We start from the raw sequence: 20,306 nt of genomic DNA, 5'->3' as shown, positions 1-20,306 counted from the left end.
AAGGACACAAACTCATCCTTTTTGATGGCTGCATAGTATTCCATGGTGTATATGTGCCACATTTTCTTAATCCAATCTGTCACTGATGGACATTTGGGTTGATTCCAAGTCTTTGCTATTGTGAATAGTGCTGCAATAAACATACGTGTGCATGTGTCTTTATAGCAGCATAATTTATAATCCTTTGGGTATATACCCAGTAATGGGATGGCTGGGTCATATGGTACATCTAGTTCTAGATCCTTGAGGAATCGCCATACTGTTTTCCATAATGGTTGAACTAGTTTACAATCCCACCAACAGTGGAAAAGTGTTCCTATTTCTCCACATCCTCTCCAGCACCTGTTGTTTCCTGACTTCTTAATGATCGCCATTCTAACTGCTGTGAGATGGTATCTCATTGTGGTTTTGATTTGCATTTCTCTGATGGCCAGTGATGATGAGCATTTTTTCATGTGTCTGTTGGCTGTATGAATGTCTTCTTTTGAGAAATGTCTGTTCATATCCTTTGCCCATTTTTTGATGGGGTTGTTTGTTTTTTTCTTGTAAATTTGTTTGAGTTCTTTGTAGGTTCTGGATATTAGCCCTTTGTCAGATGAGTACATTGCAAAAATTTTCTCCCATTCTGTAGGTTGCCTGTTCACTCTGATGGTAGTTTCTTTTGCTGTGCAGAAGCTCTTTAGTTTAATGAGATCCCATTTGTCAATTTTGGCTTTTGCTGCCGTTGCTTTTGGTGTTTTAGACATGAAGTCTTTGCCAATGCCTATGTCCTGAATGGTACTACCTAGGTTTTCCTCTAGGATTTTTATGGTATTAGGTCTAACATTTAAGTCTCTAATCCATCTTGAATTAATTTTCGTATAAGGAGTAAGGAAAGGATCCAGTTTCAGCTTTCTACTTATGGCTAGCCAATTTTCCCAGCACCATTTATTAAATAGGGAATCCTTTCCCCATTTCTGGTTTCTCTCAGGTTTGTCAAAGATCAGATGGCTGTAGATGTGTGGTATTATTTCTGAGGACTCTGTTCTGTTCCATTGGTCTATATCTCTGTTTTGGTACCAGTACCATGCTGTTTTGGTTACTGTAGCCTTGTAGTATAGTTTGAAGTCAGGTAGTGTGATGCCTCCAGCTTTGTTCTTCTGACTTAGGATTGTCTTGGAGACGCGGGCTCTTTTTTGGTTCCATATGAACTTTAAAGCAGTTTTTTCCAATTCTGTGAAGAAACTCATTGGTAGCTTGATGGAGATGGCATTGAATCTATAAATTAACTTGGGCAGCATGGCCATTTTCACGATATTGATTCTTCCTATCCATGAGCATGGTATGTTCTTCCATTTGTTTGTGTCCTCTTTTATTTCACTGAGCAGTGGTTTGTAGTTCTCCTTGAAGAGGTCCTTTACATCCCTTGTAAGTTGGATTCCTAGGTATTTTATTCTCTTTGAAGCAATTGTGAATGGAAGTTCATTCCTGATTTGGCTCTCTGTTTCTCTGTTACTGGTGTATAAGAATGCTTGTGATTTTTGCACATTAATTTTGTGTCCTGAGACTTTGCTGAAGTTGCTTATCAGCTTAAGGAGATTTTGGGCTGAGACGATGGAGTTTTCTAAATATACAATCATGTCATCTGCAAACAGGGACAATTTGACTTCTTCTTTTCCTAACTGAATACCCTTGATTTCTTTCTCTTGCCTAATTGCCCTAGCCAGAACTTCCAACACTATGTTGAATAGGAGTGGTGAGAGAGGGCATCCCTGTCTTGTGCCAGCTTTCAAAGGGAATTTTTCCAGTTTTTGCCCATTCAGTATGATATTGGCTGTGGGTTTGTCATAAATAGCTCTTATTATTTTGAGGTACGTTCCATCAATACCGAATTTATTGAGCGTTTTTAGCATGAAGGGCTGTTGAATTTTGTCAAAAGCCTTTTCTGCATCTATTGAGATAATCATGTGGTTCTTGTCTTTGGTTCTGTTTATATGCTGGATTATGTTTATCGATTTGCGAATGTTGAACCAGCCTTGCATCCCAGGGATGAAGCCCACTTGATCATGGTGGATAAGCTTTTTGATGTGTTGCTGAATCCGGTTTGCCAGTATTTTATTGAGGATTTTTGCATCGATGTTCATCAGGGATATTGGTCTAAAATTCTCTTTTTTTGTTGTGTCTCTGCCAGGCTTTGGTATCAGGATGATGTTGGCCTCATAAAATGAGTTAGGAAGGATTCCCTCTTTTTCTATTGATTGGAATAGTTTCAGAAGGAATGGTACCAACTCCTCCTTGTACCTCTGGTAGAATTCAGCTGTGAATCCATCTGGTCCTGGACTTTTTTTGGTTGGTAGGCTATTAATTATTGCCTCAATTTCAGCGCCTGCTATTGGTCTATTCAGGGATTCAACTTCTTCCTGGTTTAGTCTTGGAAGAGTGTAAGTGTCCAGGAAATTATCCATTTCTTCTAGATTTTCCAGTTTATTTGCATAGAGGTGTTTATAGTATTCTCTGATGGTAGTTTGTATTTCTGTGGGGTCGGTGGTGATATCCCCTTTATCATTTTTAATTGCGTCGATTTGATTCTTCTCTCTTTTCTTCTTTATTAGTCTTGCTAACGGTCTGTCAATTTTGTTGATCTTTTCAAAAAACCAACTCCTGGATTCATTGATTTTTTGGAGGGTTTTTTGTGTCTCTATCTCCTTCAGTTCTGCTCTGATCTTAGTTATTTCTTGCCTTCTGCTAGCTTTCGAATGTGTTTGCTCTTGCTTCTCTAGTTCTTCTAATTGCGATGTTAGAGTGTCAATTTTAGATCTTTCCTGCTTTCTCTTGTGGACATTTAGTGCTATAAATTTCCCTCTACACACTGCTTTAAATGTGTCCCAGAGATTCTGGTATGTTGTATCTTTGTTCTCATTGGTTTCAAAGAACATCTTTATTTCTGCCTTCATTTTGTTATGTACCCAGTAGTCATTCAGGAGCAGGTTGTTCAGTTTCCATGTAGTTGAGCGGTTTTGATTGAGTTTCTTAGTCCTGAGTTCTAGTTTGATTGCACTGTGGTCTGAGAGACAGTTTGTTATAATTTCTGTTCTTGTACATTTGCTGAGGAGTGCTTTACGTCCAATTACGTGGTCGATTTTGGAGTAAGTACGATGTGGTGCTGAGAAGAATGTATATTCTGTTGATTTGGGGTGGAGAGTTCTATAGATGTCTATTAGGTCTGCTTGCTGCAGAGATGAGTTCAATTCCTGGATATCCTTGTTAACTTTCTGTCTCGTTGATCTGTCTAATGTTGACAGTGGAGTGTTGAAGTCTCCCATTATTATTGTATGGGAGTCTAAGTCTCTTTGTAAGTCTCTAAGGACTTGCTTGATGAATCTGGGTGCTCCTGTATTGGGTGCATATATATTTAGGATAGTTAGCTCTTCCTGTTGAATTGATCCCTTTACCATTATGTAATGGCCTTCTTTGTCTCTTTTGATCTTTGATGGTTTAAAGTCTGTTTTATCAGAGACTAGTATTGCAACCCCCGCTTTTTTTTGTTTTCCATTTGCTTGGTAAATCTTCCTCCATCCCTTTATTTTGAGCCTATGTATGTCTCTGCGTGTGAGATGGGTCTCCTGAATACAGCAGACTGATGGGTCTTGACTCTTTATCCAGTTTGCCAGTCTGTGTCTTTTAATTGGAGCATTTAGTCCATTTACATTTAAGGTTAAGATTGTTATGTGTGAACTTGATCCTGCCATTATGATATTAACAGGTTATTTTGCTTGTTAGTTGGTGCAGTTTCTTCCTAGCCTCGATGGTCTTTACATTTTGGCATGTTTTTGCAATGGCTGGTACCGGTTGTTCCTTTCCATGTTTAGTGCTTCCTTCAGGGTCTCTTGTAAGGCAGGCCTAGTGGTGACAAAATCTCTAAGCATTTGCTTATCTGTAAAAGATTTTATTTCTCCTTCACTTATGAAACTTAGTTTGGCTGGATATGAAATTCTGGGTTTAAAATTCTATTCTTTAAGAATGTTGAATATTGGCCCCCACTCTCTTCTGGCTTGTAGAGTTTCTGCCGAGAGATCTGCTGTTAGTCTGATGGGCTTCTCTTTGTGGGTAACCCGACCTTTCTCTGTGGCTGCCCTTAAGATTTTTTCCTTCATTTCAACTTTGGTGAATCTGGCAATTATGTGTCTTGGAGTTGCTCTTCTCGAGGAGTATCTTTGTGGCATTCTCTGTATTTCCTGGATTTGAATGTTGGCCTGCCCTACTAGGTTGGGGAAGTTCTCCTGCATGATATCCTGAAGAGTGTTTTCCAACTTGGTTCCATTTTCCCCCTCACTTTCAGGCACCCCAATCAGACGTAGATTTGGTCTTTTTACATAATCCCATACTTCTTGCAGGCTTTGTTCATTTCTTTTTCTTCTTTGTTCTTTTGGTTTCTCTTCTCGCTTCATTTCATTCATTTGATCCTCAATCGCGGATACTCTTTCTTCCAGTTGATCAAGTCGGTTACTGAAGCTTGTGCATTTGTCACGTATTTCTCATGTCATGGTTTTCATCTCTTTCATTTCGTTTATGACCTTCTCTGCATTAATTACTCTAGCCATCAATTCTTCCACTTTTTTTTCAAGATTTTTAGTTTCTTTGCGCTGGGTACGTAATTCCTCCTTTAGCTCTGAGAAATTTGATGGACTGAAGCCTTCTTCTCTCATCTCGTCAAAGTCATTCTCCGTCCAGCTTTGATCCGTTGCTGGCGATGAGCTGCGCTCCTTTGCCGGGGGAGATGCGCTCTTATTTTTTGAATTTCCAGCTTTTCTGCCCTGCTTTTTCCCCATCTTTGTGGTTTTATCTGCCTCTCGTCTTTGATGATGGTGATGTACTGATGGGTTTTGGTGTAGGTGTCCTTCCTGTTTGATAGTTTTCCTTCTAACAGTCAGGACCCTCAGCTGTAGGTCTGTTGGAGATTGCTTGAGGTCCACTCCAGACCCTGTTTGCCTGGGTATCAGCAGCAGAGGCTGCAGAAGATAGAATATTTCTGAACAGAGAGTGTACCTGTCTGATTCTTGCTTTGGAAGCTTCCTCTCAGGGGTGTACTCCACCCTGTGAGGTGTGGGGTGTCAGACTGCCCCTAGTGGGGGATGTCTCCCAGTTAGGCTACTCAGGGGTCAGGGACCCACTTGAGCAGGGAGTCTGTCCCTTCTCAGATCTCAACCTCCGTGTTGGGAGATCCACTGCTCTCTTCAAAGCTGTCAGACAGAGTCGTTTGTGTCTGCAGAGGTTTCTGCTACGTTTGTTACTGTTTACTGTGCCCTGTCCCCAGAGGTGGAGTCTACAGAGACAGGCAGGTTTCCTTGAGCTGCTGTGAGCTCCACCCAGTTCGAGCTTCCCAGCAGCTTTGTTTACCTACTTAAGCTTCAGCAATGGTGGGCGCCCCTCCCCCAGCCTCGCTGCTGCCTTGCCGGTAGATCACAGACTGCTGTGCTAGCAATGAGGGGGGCTCCGTGGGTGTGGGACCCTCCCGGCCAGGTGTGGGATATGATCTCCTGGTGTGCCTGTTTGCTTAAAGCGCAGTATTGGGGTGGGAGTTACCCGATTTTCCAGGTGTTGTGTGTCTCAGTTCCCCTGGCTAGGAAAAGGGATTCCCTTCCCCCTTGTGCTTCCCAGGTGAGGCAATGCCTCGCCCTGCTTCAGCTCTCGCTGGTCGTGCTGCAGCAGCTGACCAGCACCGATCGTCCGGCACTCCCCAGTGAGATGAACCCAGTACCTCAGTTGAAAATGCAGAAATCACCGGTCTTCTGTGTCGCTCGCGCTGGGAGTTGGAGACTGGAGCTGTTCCTATTTGGCCATCTTGCTCTGCCCTCCGCTACTTAGCTTTTTTAAGTCCAAGTATTTTTTTCCGTTAAGTCTACGTAATAATAGGGCATATCTTACTGGCTTCTTGTGTTGATAAATGATATAATAAGTGAAAGACACAGCACAGTCCCTAACAGAGCAAATACTCTAAAGTCACAATTAGATGCAGATACAATTGTACATTTAAATATGGAAGGACATAATTATTGGTATATGAAGGGACATAGAAACAAATGTAGACATGGATGAATGGTGAAATCATAAGCTAGCTCCTGGCCACTGGAAGTGTTCAAGTGGAGACTGAAGAGTCATTATTTACAAAAGAAGCAAGTTGTACCAAGAAATGTTCTGAGTTTCTGATTTTAAATTTGCAACCCAATGACAGAGTCAGGATGCTTATGCACTGTTGGGTACTTTCAATGAAGTTTTCATGTCAGGGCTAGGTTGGATATTTTGCATCTTATGGAGGCAACACTCTGCAGCAAGAAGCATATGGACTTTAGCGTCAAACACACAGGAGCTTGAACTTTCAGTTCTACTATTCTACTATCTGTTGGCAGTAAGCCTATTAATTCACCTCTTTTAATTATCCAAATGAAGTCAATATCCCTAAAAGGACTAAAACAGGTAATAAAGCAACTGACACATGGTAGACAATGACACTTTCCTTCCCAGCATTTTTTTTTTATTCTGAATATCCCCTGTACAGTCCATGTGTCACTCTAAATAAGGTTCTCACCTTAAGCTTTCCTCTTAATCCTTCCATTTTCTTCATCAGGAGCAAAATTAAGTTTCTATCAAGTGCTCACTGACATTACCCTGGCATCTGAACTATCCGATGTGACATACAGAAAACTTTAATGTGTAGACATGCTAATCAGAAGGGAAATGTCAAATCTGCATACATTTCAAATGACCCAACAATATTTACCTTAGAGCTACGTCTCCTATTTTTCTGACAATTGCCTCATTGAGGAAGTGACTCATGCAGCATATCAAGCCCCATTCCATCTGAGAACTTTACCTCCGACTGGTTCGAAAGCATCAAAAAGATGAATGTCACTGCCTTGCAGTTAGTAAGGAGGCTAATTTGATTTGACAAATGATGTTGATTTTGAAGGGGTCACTAATCATTAGAACTGCCGAGGACAAAGAGTGCCTTGCAGCTGGATAAAAATTGAATACTTAAACAGTTTGTTATGCAAATTTACTTTCTACCTGTCGGGAGTGTGTAAAGTACAGGGTTAGAGAGCTGGTGGTAAGGCCATCCCTAGGCTGATGACTTCTCTGCACAGTCTGTCCTCACCACCCAGAGGTCTAGTGGCCCAAAGCCCTTGGATCTGCAGCTCTTGCTCACCCAGGTGGAGGGTGAGGTGAGCAGCACAGCTCCACAAGGAGTTCAGAGCCTCCACTTCTCAATCTCTCACAATCCCTTCTCCATGGCCACCAAAAAAAGGAAGAGTGAACTGAGTTCAGTTCACCCAAAATGCCAGCTTCCAGATTAGCAAATAACCCCTCATGGCCCCAAAAGAGAGAGATCTGGAGCTTTATGAAGGCTACACTGACATCCTCAAGGAACCTCAGCATTTTGAAGCAACTGGACCTCCTTCTTGTCTCTAGTATCTACAGAAAAGCCTTTGTATCCGTAGCTACTCATTCTCCATTTTAATTAGAGGCTTTATTTTGTTTTGTTTGTTTTGTTTTGAAGTTTTATTGTAAGTTCAGGGGTACATGCGAAGGCTTGTTATATAGGTAAACTTGTGTCATGGGGGTTTGTTGTACAGATTATTTCATCACCTGGGTATTAAGCCTAGTACTCATTGGTTATTTTTCCTTATCCTTTTCCTCCTTCCACCCTTCACCCTCAGGTAGGCCTCAGTGTGTGTCGTTTCCCTCTATATGTCCATGTGTTCTCATCATTTAGCTCCTGCTTATAATTGAGAACATGTGGTATTTGGTTTTCTGTTCCTGCATTAGTTTGCTGAGGATAATGGCCTCCAGCTCCATCTATGTCTCTGCAAAGGACATGATCTCATTTCTTTTTATGGCTGCATAGTGTTCCATCAACATCCATCATTCCAACTGATCATTAGAGAAATTCAAATCAAAACCAAAATGAGATACCATCTCACATCAGACAGAAAGGCTATTATTAAAAAGTCAAAAAATAACAGAAGCTGGTAAGGTTGTGGAGAAAGAGGAATGTTTATACACTGTTGGTAGGCATGTAAATTACTGTAACCATTGTAGAAGACAGGGTGGCAATTCCTCAAAGACCTAAAAACAAAAATACCATTTGAGCCAGCAATCCCGTTACTGGGTATATATCCAAAGGAATGTAAATCATTCTCTAACAAAGACTCATGCCTGCATATATTCATCGCAACACTATACACAATAGCAAAAGCATGGAATCAACCTACATTCCCATCAATGATAGACTGGATAAAGAAAATGTGGTTTCTTTTGTCTTTAATCAAAAGTATCCTCAAGGACATTTGCTTCCTCACATATGCCCCACACAGTGACTGCCCTTTAGTACTCGCTCACTGAGAAAGTCCTCTGTCTTTTTTGGTCACACTGCAACCCTCTGTCTAGTCTGTACTCTCTGTGACATGAGGGCAACATTCTGCCTCTTTTCATTAGGATTTTCTCAAACATTGCCATGAAAATGAAAGGTTTGACCCTGAAGCCTGAACTTAGGTTTCCTCACACTGGGCAATATTCCTGTAACATTGCATTGAGCATTTCCATATCTGCAGTAGGGCAGAGGTAACACATGTTAATCTCACTTTCCATATTGTGTTTCCTACACTCAATTTATGGTCCTTGAATTGGTTGTGGAGGGCCTTCCAAGCCATTGTGAGAAATGTGGCACTACCCTGAGTGAGATAGGAAGTCAAGGGAGAGTTCTGAGCAGTTTCTTATTTTAAAGCTTGTGGACAACACTATTTCCTCAGAGGGCCATGGTAAAATAATGTATGTAAAGCACACAGCACAAGGCCTGTTACATAATTAGTACATAATAAATGTGCGCTGCTGCCTTTATGAACATTAAATTCATAGCCACTTTACCTTGGCCTTTTTATTTTATTTTACTTTTTCTTTTGGTGTAAGGGAGAGTACATAATAAATTGAGCAAACGTCCTTGCTCTTGTAAGATTGATATATACTTCTGAATAGTCTACCAAAAATCTAACAGTTCTAGACTACACATGCTTTTAGCAACTGAACCAAAGCCAGATTCTTGTTTTTAATATCTTCATGCTGGGAGCTAAAAGAACATCTTGTGACTAAAGGGAAGTTAAAGCCCAGTATGACTGGCCTTTGCCCATTAATTCAATTAACAAATGTATATGGAACACACCTATAAGGTACAATGGCTTTGAATCCAAAAGTCCTGTTCAAATGTCAGCACTGCTTTTTATGTCATGTGTGTCTGTGAACTTGTCACTAGATTTCTCCAGGTCTGTTTGCTCATCTTCAAAATGGCAACACTTTAAAAGAGAGTTTGTTGTAGGAATTTAAAAGATAAAAGAACATAGTATCTCTCAGTAGGAAAGATCAAAGATCATACAATAATAATAATTTTTCAAGTGTGCCCATTATGTAGGCATCTCTAAACGAACAAATAAAATAAAATAATTTGAATCAAAGTTATGTTACCCTAAAAAGTTTAATTTTGACAATTCAATATCTGTTAGCATAATGACCCTGCTAATCCTTGCAAAAGATATAAACTTAAGTAATGTCTGGATCAGTTAGGGCAATCTCAGCTCAGCAAAGCATGCTGGGTAACACAAGAGGTAACTCGAGGTTATGACCTCAGGTCATGGAGCTGGTATCTAAACCAACCCATCCCACAAGCCCATACTTTTACTACTGCTAATCCTTACAACTATTATATAAACTGAATATCATTATCTCTATTTTACAGGTGAGAAAATTGAGGTTTACTAAGGTGAACTCATTTTTCCCATGTTTTCCAGTTGGAAAGTGGTAGGGCTAAGTGCTCATTTCATTTAATTTCAATGAGGATTTGTACTTGTATCAGTGCCTACTCTGATACTGTCCTAGATGCTCTTATTATAACAGTGAAGGAAAAGTCACCAAATTTTTGTTCAAGATTTGAACCCAGATCTGACCTACTCCAAAAGCTCAATCTTTCCACCAAGCCCACTGCTTCACTGCATTGACGCTATACGGAGAGATAAACCTGACCCAGTTCAGTAAGTTATGATGTTCTCATTATGCCATTTTTATTCCCTTTATGATTTAATCAGAACATTTGCTTAAATTAAAATATAGCTTAGTCATGCATCTGATCTTCTTTCCCCTAACATTTTTTTTTTCATGGAGCTGTCAGTTTTGCAAACTGGCTTGATTTATACAGATATTTTATACAGAAATAAATTGAATTAACAATTTAAAATGCAGAACAGAAAAGGCTGCCAGTGTGCTAATAGCTCCATTTCCCTGATTAAGAGGGCTTTCTCTAAGATGTTATAAAGGACAGAGCCGTCTTTGGCCTAAAACTCATTTTGACAATGGTCTTAGAAGAAATAGATTCTAGAAGAACACTGCCTTGTCTCAGGAACAGACATCCACCCCAGATCCTGTGGCCAAAGTAATCTTCAAAAATATTACTTTGTATGTGTACTTTGGTCATAAGCTTTTGCGGTTTTTTACACTTACAGATAGAGAAAAAAAAAATCCCTAAATCCTAAGGTTGTCATTCAAAGTCACAAATTTTTCCCTAACTTCTTTAGTCTTATTCCCTCCCTCCTCCTGCCACCTCCCTGAGTCCTCAGGAGCAGCAGATGGGAGTTTGATGCGCCACTCTGTTATAGATTAGAGGTGCTACCTTAGCCGAGTCACCTTACCTCTCAGAGTTTCAGTTCCATCTTTATTCTTTAAAAGGAGACAGTAAAATTTGTCCTCTACTCCTCTTAGATCTGAGGAGAGGCTTCAATGAGGCAAAAGATTTTGTAAATTGTAAAGTACAATCAATCAGCCACCTTACAGGATCTGCACAACCCATAATTATCTATGCCTTTTTCCATACACATTTCTCTTCCAAGGCATTTCTCCCTTTCTGCAACTCACACACACCCTCTTCCCCCATCTATATAAATAAGAGCTTGTCTTTCTTCAGGGCCCAGCTTGAGCCTGATCTCCTAAAAGAAGTCAGTTGTCCTAACTGTCCTAGCCCTCAAGAATCTCCTTCCCCAGTGACTTGTCATGGTTTCTCTCATTTGGCACTCGGCCTTGACTGCCTTTATGTCCTCATTCCTCAGTATCTCAACAGTTAGCCTGTAAACCCTTATGAGTGAGTCTCTTAGTACATTTTGGGCTGCTATGACAGAATACTCAAATCTGGATCATTGATAAAGAGCAGATTTTTATTTCCCTATAGTTCTAGAGTTTGGGAAGCCCAGGATGAAGGTGTCAGCATCTGGGCAGGGCCATGTTGCTGTTTCCTCACAGATTGGAAAGCTGAAGGGCAAGAGAGGGTGTGACCACTCCCACAAGCCCTTTTTATAGCAGTGTTAATCCATTCGTGTGGGCTCGACCTAAACACCTCCCCAAACACTTTCCAACATTGTTTCATTGGGGATTAAGTTTCCAGTACAGGAATTTCAGGGGGCACATTCAGACCATAAAAAGGAGAGATTTCATTTTACACTAATTTATATTAATATATAACACTAAGATTCAGATTCAACTAGCATTTATTGAATGCCCACTGTGTGCCTACTCTGTGTCAAGGGCAATCATAGATGCATTCTCATTTGCTGACTCCTGTACCTCTCATAAGAAACTCGTTACTATTCTTCACATTTTACACAAGTAGAGACAGAGGTTCAGAGGAGTTAACTCTTCATTGTCCAACCTCTCACAGGTAGTAAGTGGCAGGGCTGAAAACTTATTTCAGTACGGATTTCAAAGCCCATGTTCTTTCCACCAAATTATGCCATCTTCTTTATTAAGTGTCGACTGATCCTAATTGTATGATGGTAGGTAACTGGGGCATCAAATGGGGTCTCTAGTAGCTCAGAGCACTAACCATCTGGACCTGATTATAATTGACCATACGGATTCATATCTGACTATTCATCCTATAAATGTATGTCTCTACAGCTTTTATTTTTTACATAGTTAAGCACATAAAAAGCAAGAAGCACAATGTAGAATAAAGTGTATAATTCAAACCTTAAATGCCCTTCTTATTATCAGTATAATTTTGGTTACTTTTACATCCTTGCATCCCAGTTCCATCAAATGAAAAATGAGAATACCATTACCAACCTTACAGGGTAGTGTGAGGATTAATTGAGATGTATAAACTGAAATCTACAGTTGTTATATTAATTGTGGGAAATGCATAGGAATCATGTCCAGTAATAGCTTTCTAATTCTAACTTTGTGCTTATATCAATATCAGGTGAATATTCTTCATAAAATCTCTGAATAGAGAATATTCTAGGCAATAAGAGGGCACAAAAAATTTTTATAGAGACAAAAGTGGTAAGAGCTACTTATGAAAAAACAAACTCTTAGAAGAAATCTTTAAAGATTTTTAAAAACTTGCATTCTATTCTGCTTTCTGTTACTAGAAGATTTACAATATAGGTTTATATGTTGTCTAGGAGGCTATAGAGGCCATTCTTCAATAGGTAAAATTTACTTACATATTTAACATTACTAAGTACACATGACTAAGTATGCCATTGGCAGAAAGGGGTGGAAAAGACAGGAGAAGGATAAGTCATAAAGATAAGTGATATATTCTCTCTGCCATCAAAGTAACTCATATTTTAATGATGTGGCCAGCCATGTAGAGTACTTAGAAAGGAAAGGAGTCCTGTGAACTTGGAGAGGAAGAAACTTTCCACTTATAAACACAACATGGGACCAGCACCAAAAAGAAATGTTTCCATTACAACACATGGATAAATTGCTCTACAATTTTATATTTATCTGCTTCAATTTTTTAACAATTTATATCAAACCCCCATAGATATAACTCATAGGGGCAGAGTAAATCCAGTTCCAATAGAAATACAGAGACCAGACTTGTCTACTTGACCTCTGTATTAGTCTGTTAGGGCTGCCCTAACAGAATTCCACTGACTGAGTGGCTTAAACAACAGAAATTTGTTTTCTCACAGTTCTGAAGCTTGAAAGTCCAAGATCAAGGTGTCAGCAGGGTTGGTTTCTGGGGAGGTCTCTCTCCATGGCTTGTGTGTGACTGCCTTCTCTCTGTCTTCACATGGCCTTTCCTCTGTGGGCTCACATGCCAGGTGCCTGGTGCCTCTTCCTCTTCTCATAAGGACACCAGTCCTAATAAATTAGAGTTGTCACAAACCTGTGACCTCATTTAACCTAAATTACTCCTTAAAGGCCCTATCTCCAAATACAGTCACATTGGAAGTTAGGGCTTCAACATACGAATTTGGAGAGGACACAGTTCAGTCCAGGAGAGCCTCCTCCTTACCTCTCACATGCTCTATAAGGTGTTTTTCAGAATCCCTAAGAATCTACTGGGAAAAAAAAAAACCACATGAAAATCGCTAGTCCATATCATTAGTAATAACTTTCTCAAATCATATCAAATCTCATAATGGAATGACCATTGTTTCTCATTGGTTTGCGTTTCTTTCTTCTTACTAAATCTGAGTCAGAGATGAAGACAGAGAAGTTAGGACATATAAAATTGGATCAGTAAGAGATCACTGACTTAACAAAATGTACCCACTTTGAAGAACATTTTCTCTGGAGTTGGCTGGACTGACCAGGTCCTCACAGCTTTCAGACTCTATGACGTTGAGCTTTTCCACACTGTCTGCAATACCCAAAAAATGTCCTGTGTACATAGAAAGAGGTGCGAATGAGTTCATTTCACCTTCCTTTCTAGGAGTGTAGGTCAAACCTCTTTATTGACTGCAAAGAAACGTATTTTTTGACTTACTCTTAGCATTATCCACTAAAATAAGACGTTACAGAAAAAAGATGCTCAGTCTTGGTGAAATGTCCATTTCCAAGTACACATATACCTTCACAAGACCTCTCTTTCAATCTCTCTCCACACCCCTTCCGCTGTCTGTCTCTCTCTCTCTCAAACACACACACACACACACACACACACACACACACACACACACACACACAGAGCTAGAGTCTAAGGTAATATTCAACACATTTAGGAAAAATCTGGCTAATAAGGAACTCTCTAAGGAGACTACTCAGCTAGTTTTCACCTACTCTGGCCATGATAATTTGGACTATTCAGTTAGTCTTTACACAAAATAATACTTGAAAATTATTTTTCCCAGAATTTACCAAAATAATAATATGATTTGTTATAGAAATGAGAGTGGGGTGGGGGGTACTCCAGGCAGAAGGCAAAACGTGAACAAAGGCAAGGAAATAGGAAACATAGTATGTGCACAAAGAACAAGTTTTAACTTAGAAAGAATTGAGGATGACAAAAGGGAAATATTGATTTTTTAACATTTGCTTTGAAAGAAAGAATAGAGTCAGATCATTAGGGGCCTGGAGGCTAGGGTAGACAGTTTGACTAATTTTTTTCTAAGTGCCAGAGAATGATGGAATGTTTTGAGCAAAAGCAGTATGCCTGGAACTCTGCTATAGGAAAATTAACACAGTGGGTATGTGTGGCATTAATCAAAGGAGGAAGAAAAAGTTGAGGAAATCACCCAGAACTCTAACGGAAAATGTGACATAAGAGTTAGAAAAGCAGGAAGCAGCAAAGTGTCAGTGGAACCACAACACTGTGAATTTTAACATTAACATTTTCCACCTATTTATTAGAGAACTGCAAGGTCTCTAGTACAAAGCAGTTTATCATTTTGTTGAGAAATGGACCTGAATCATGTACTCTGTAAGACAGATATACAGAAATGGACGCTGCAATCTGGTAAGTGAGCCTAGCTAAATGCCCAGTAACCATATCTTAACACAATGTACTCCACATCCTCACATACACAGAGGCAGTAGGAGTTAGTAGACAAATCTTGACCCAGGAACTATGCAGAACAAAAACACAATGACTCCCACTCAGCTGTGCTGGGGACATCAGGGGCTGATCTGAACAAAATAAATATCCCACAATCACAGACAGCTTCACACAAGGCAAAAGAGCTGATTGCTGCCACCAGGTGATTCAAGAAGTTCTAAAGTGCGCCATTCTAAAAATCTTTTTCCTAACAAGGAAGGCCCTTGTGAAAATCCAAATCCATACCAAAGGCAGGATATTACTTATAAATGACACTAACAGGATAGGGCTGAACCTGGGCAATGTTTTGCTCAAGACAGCCTGTGGCACTACATCAGGGAAAGAAATCCCAACTAATCTAGGTCGATAGTCTCATCAAGAAATGGCCAGTTACACATTTAAAGATGGGGGTTATATTTGAATGTAGTTGTATTTGAATGTAGTGTCCAGTGTAGCTCGGAAAAAGTTATTTTTTTTCAAATACCACAAATGATGTTAGTATATCAGAGACTCATTTCCATGTCTGTTGATCTCCCTTTTTCCATTCCTTAACTCTCAGTCTTTCATGTCTATGTACTTTGGATGGCCCTTGTAAACAGTATTTATCTTAAGTTTGTATATATAGCCACCCTCATAATCTTTGTCTTTCAAAAGAGGAGTTTAGTTTATTTACATTTACCATAAAAATTATTTATTTCAATTTATTACTATGATGTTACTGTGTACTTTCTATTTGACAGGGCTTTTCTATGCTTCTTTTAATTTTTTCCTTGCCTACTTTTACACTGATTATTTCTCTCATTCAGATTTTTCTCTCTACACTCTATCACATTTCTTTTTTGAGTTTTTACTCTAGAAATGTAACATGCATACTTAGTTTTCCAAAGTTCTAATTTTATCAATAACTTTATGCTTCTTCTTGTTACTACTCACCAAATGTATATAGAGTATTTGCCATGTGTTTTCATTTTCCACTATTTTATTTTAACCCTGCTAAACATTTTTGCTTTATACTATCAATGTTTATTTATTTGGTTATCAATTATTACTGTCTGTTGTCATTTATTCTTATAGCTCAACCTTTGATTAAAGATGACTTCTGTTCCCTTGAAGTTTGGAATTTCCTGTAATAAGGATATCTTGGTTAATTCAGATTTTGTTTGAAGATAACTATACTTAGCATTTATTGTTGAAAGATATTTTCATTGGTTATACACTTCTGAGTTGATCAGTATTTCCCCTCAGCATAGGAAAAATGTCATCCCACTGTCCTCTGCCTTCCATTGTTGCTATTCGGAAGTCAGCTGAGTGACTTACTAGTATTCTTTTGTAGGTAGTCTTTTTTCCTCTGGCTGTTTTAAATATACTTTCTGAGTCTTTAATGCTCTGGAATTTTACTGCAATAATAATTTTACTCCAGTTTTGGCAGTATGGATCTAGGTGTAGATTTACTTTCATTTATCCTATTTGAAATTAATTAGGCTTCCTGAATGTGATAATTTTTGTCTTCTTTAAGTTCTTGAAAATTTCCAGCCAAAATTTCTTTAAACATTTTCTTTCCTCATTCTCTCTTTTATTCTTCTCTGACCAAATATTTGTTATATCTCACTCTATCCATGTCCTTTCTCCTCTTATCTACATTTTTTCATCTTTTGGTTTTCCTATGCTGCTTCAGATATATAGTTTAGTTTAATTCTCTCTTCAGCTATATCTAATGTGCTATAAAATTGTCATTGAATCTTTATTGCAAATCTTATTTTCCATTTTTATACATTTCTTGGATTCTTTTTCAAATTTGCTTGATCATTTTTATAGTCTGTTCATAATTAATATTTTAATAACCTCCCTTATTTAAGCTTGTTTTAGTAAATTGGATTGCAGTTCATGAAATATTCATTCTCCTTTTTCCCCAAACATGCAGGAGTTTTCCCCTTTGCACCACTGATGTTGGACTTGGCAATGACTTGCTTTTCCAATGAAATGTGAACAGACATGACATATGCTGTGTTTGAGCAAGGTTTTAAATGTGCTTGCATTACTTGGCTTGATCTCTTGCACTACTGTAACCCACCATAAGAAAAGCATGCCCCATGTAGCTGCTATGCCTTTTACCTGAGTCCCAAAATAAGAAGCACATGGAATAGACCTAAAACCAACTTTCAACTTGAACTCAAGATCAGAAAATCCCATCATCTCTCATAAAAACCAAGCAAAGCCATACCCTACCTACAAATCCCTAGCAAAATATAATTCTTATTTTGGCAAGCCGCTGAATTTTTAAATCATTTGTTACACAGAAAACAGTTTATGCTTATGCATTTATTTTATATTCTCCCTAATAATTGTAATATCTGAAGTATTTTAGGTTCAGTCTGATTCTTTTATCTGTAGTTTCTGCCAGGTGTCATGGTGTTCATTTGTGTCAGTGTTTTTTTAATTTTAAGCTGGGAATTTATATTCCTTGAAACTAGATATTTATTGAGCCTAGTTCAAGGACTTCTGCAAGAGTTGTGACATTTGTTTCTGTCAAGCATTTTGGATACTACAAATCTAGGACACTTTTAACTTAGTTATCAAATTGAGAAGTTGTTTGTTTGTTTGTTTTGTTTTGTTTTGTTTTTAGCAACTCAGGTGGTGTCAATTTTGGCTACGCATTTCAATCATTGCTAATTTTTAGTTAAAATTCTTAGGATAGATACCTTTTTTCTCCAACAAACACAAAAGATTAAGACACTTCTCCTTGCTGTCTTCTCAGAGTTAGGAAGTTTAGACTTCATCAAAGGATTCACTGCAAGGCATTCTCAGTTATGAGAAGGGAGAAGTCCTCATATTAGGCTTGATCTCTTGTACATGATGCTTTCAAAGCCATGCGAGTTAAGGTTACCAGTGTTCGTCAATTACCTTCAGAGCAAAAGCAGTGAGCTGAGCTATGCTTATCTTTCTGAGTTCCTGTTTTCATGTTGATTTTTGCCTCCTTCCTTTCTTGATAGCTAATAAAAAGACTCACATAAAACCTGCAGCTTCTAGTTGTTTTCAACAAAAGGGTCAATTAAGTTATCTAATCTGCCATATAACTAAAACTGGACTTTCCCGCTTGCATTGTCTTTTGTATATTTGTTGAAATATCTCATCTTCAAATGGCCTCATCTCTTTTCTTTGTGTTGTTCAATTATTCATGCAACAAACATTTATTAAGTGCCCACAAGCAATGGAGTACTTTTTAGGTTCTGGAGATACATAAGCAAACCATGCAGAAGAAATCAGTATCCTCATGGGCTGATAGTTTTTGGGGGGTTTTAAAAAATTTAATTCTGTACTATAATTTTATAAAATCCAAGGAAGAAAAGGGAAATAAACACAAGTGACCAGTAAGTGACTGTTAACTAGAAATTTCCCCAAATACTATTCAGTTTCTATCTCTTTTATTGAGTTTAATACATCCTGTTTGGTAATCACATTCTTATGCACTTGTTAAATACTCACAAAATATTTTATTATAAATGTTAGGTATCATTAATATTTCAGTTGCTACTAAGTTATAAACTCAGTGGAGGTTTATATCAAAAAGAGTATATAAAAATTATCATGAAAAAATGCTCATCATCACTGGCCATCAGAGAAATGCAAATCAAAACCACAATGAGATACCATCTCACACCAGTTAGAATGGCGATCATTAAAAAGTCAGGAAACAACAGGTGCTGGAGAGGATGTGGAGAAATAGGAACACTTTTACACTGTTGGTGGGATTGTAAACTAGTTCAACCATTATGGAAAACAGTATGGCGATTCCTCAAAGATCTAGAACTAGATGTACCATATGACCCAGCCATCCCACTACTGGGTATATACCCAAAGGATTATAAATCATGCTGCTATAAAGACATATGCACACGTATGTTTATTGCGGCACTATTCACAATAGCAAAGACTTGGAATCAACCCAAATGTCCATCAGTGACAGACTGGATTAAGAAAATGTGGCACATATACACCATGGAATACTATGCAGCCATAAAAAAGGATGAGTTTGTGTCCTTTGTAGAGACATGGATGCAGCTGGAAACCATCATTCTTAGCAAACTATCACAAGAACAGAAAACCAAACACCGCATGTTCTCACTCATAGGTGGGAACTGAACAATGAGATCACTTGGTCTCGGGAAAGGGAACATCACACACCGGGGCCTATCACGGGGAGGGGGTAGGGGGCAGGGATTGCATTGGGAGTTATACCTGATGTAAATGACGAGTTGATGGGTGCTGATGAGTTGATGGGTGCAGCACACCAACATGGCACAAGTATACATATGTAACAAACCTGCACATTATGCACATGTACCCTAGAACTTAAAGTATAATAATAATAATAATAATAAAAATACATATGCCAACAAAAAAAAAATTATCATGTAAAACAACACTTTTCACTTAGCAAATGTCATAGAATTTTTTTTAATTAAAAGGCACCACTGACAAGGTGAGGTAAGGCAGAAACATCTGGAGATCCATCATACATTAAAATTGGAGGGACCAGAGCAGAGACTGAACAAAACACTCTCTGTTTACAGAAAGATCAAATACCAAGACCAGAGAAGTGAAACTACCTACCCAAGGTCTTAGAGCTATTTAATAACACAACTGGGGAACTGGGGCCAATATTTATTTTAGTATATGGAAATACAATAGAGTTTTTTAAATACTGATTTAGCTATTGTGCTAAAATATTTTATTATTTCAAACATTTTGCCTGTAAAATGTTTTTGAATTTTCAAAGTAGATGATCAGATCATCTGCAAATAATGTAGTTTTACTTCCTAATTTCCAATCTTTGTGATCTTAATGTATTTTCCTTTATGAGTTATACTGCCTGGAATTTGAATGCAAAATCCTTAACTAAAGAATACTAAATTCATTTTTATACTATCAATTTTCAATGTTATTATTGATATTGATATTATTATAATAGGAAACACCTATATAGTAGTTACTATGTTCCAGGCACTATTCTTTGTCCTCACAACAACCCTATCATTCTCTCCATTTTACAGAGAAGGAAACTGAGGAGGTACAGATAATTTAATTGACTTCTCTAAGGTTATACAGTTAGTAAAAACAGAGACAGAACAGAATATTGGCATTTTGGTTTCAGAGTATATATTCTTGGTCTTTAGCTCCACGAGATGTATCCAGTTTATTCTAAATTTTGAGAGGCTAAAGAAACCTATCAGCCCAAATATTTTCTCATACCACATAATCTTTCATATTGTCTTCTCATGTTTTGAGGTTGACTTTGTAGCTTGCTTTAAACCCCATAAAGACTGGAGATTGTTGTTTCATCCGTAACTTTATTATTCAAAGAAGTTCTAACACAGCCAGAGCATACATTTAAGTTATATTTTACATGTCTGCATGGTAGCTAAGTTATTTGGTGAGAATTTTTCATTTTTAGTTCTTAAAA

At 38.2% G+C, this 20,306-nt stretch overlaps 1 long non-coding RNA gene across 1 annotated transcript in view; it reads right to left on the bottom strand.

Annotated features, from left to right (window-relative positions):
* Positions 1–20,306, bottom strand: part of LOC114672213 (uncharacterized) — a 111,415-nt gene that overhangs the window by 57,570 nt on the left and 33,539 nt on the right. The window lies entirely within an intron of this gene.

The sequence above is a fragment of the Macaca mulatta genome, chromosome 1, assembly GCF_049350105.2.
Source record: "Macaca mulatta isolate MMU2019108-1 chromosome 1, T2T-MMU8v2.0, whole genome shotgun sequence".
Lineage (NCBI taxonomy): Eukaryota > Metazoa > Chordata > Mammalia > Primates > Cercopithecidae > Macaca > Macaca mulatta.
The sequence above is the reverse complement of the archived record's forward strand: the minus strand, read 5'-3'. Positions and strand labels throughout refer to the sequence as shown.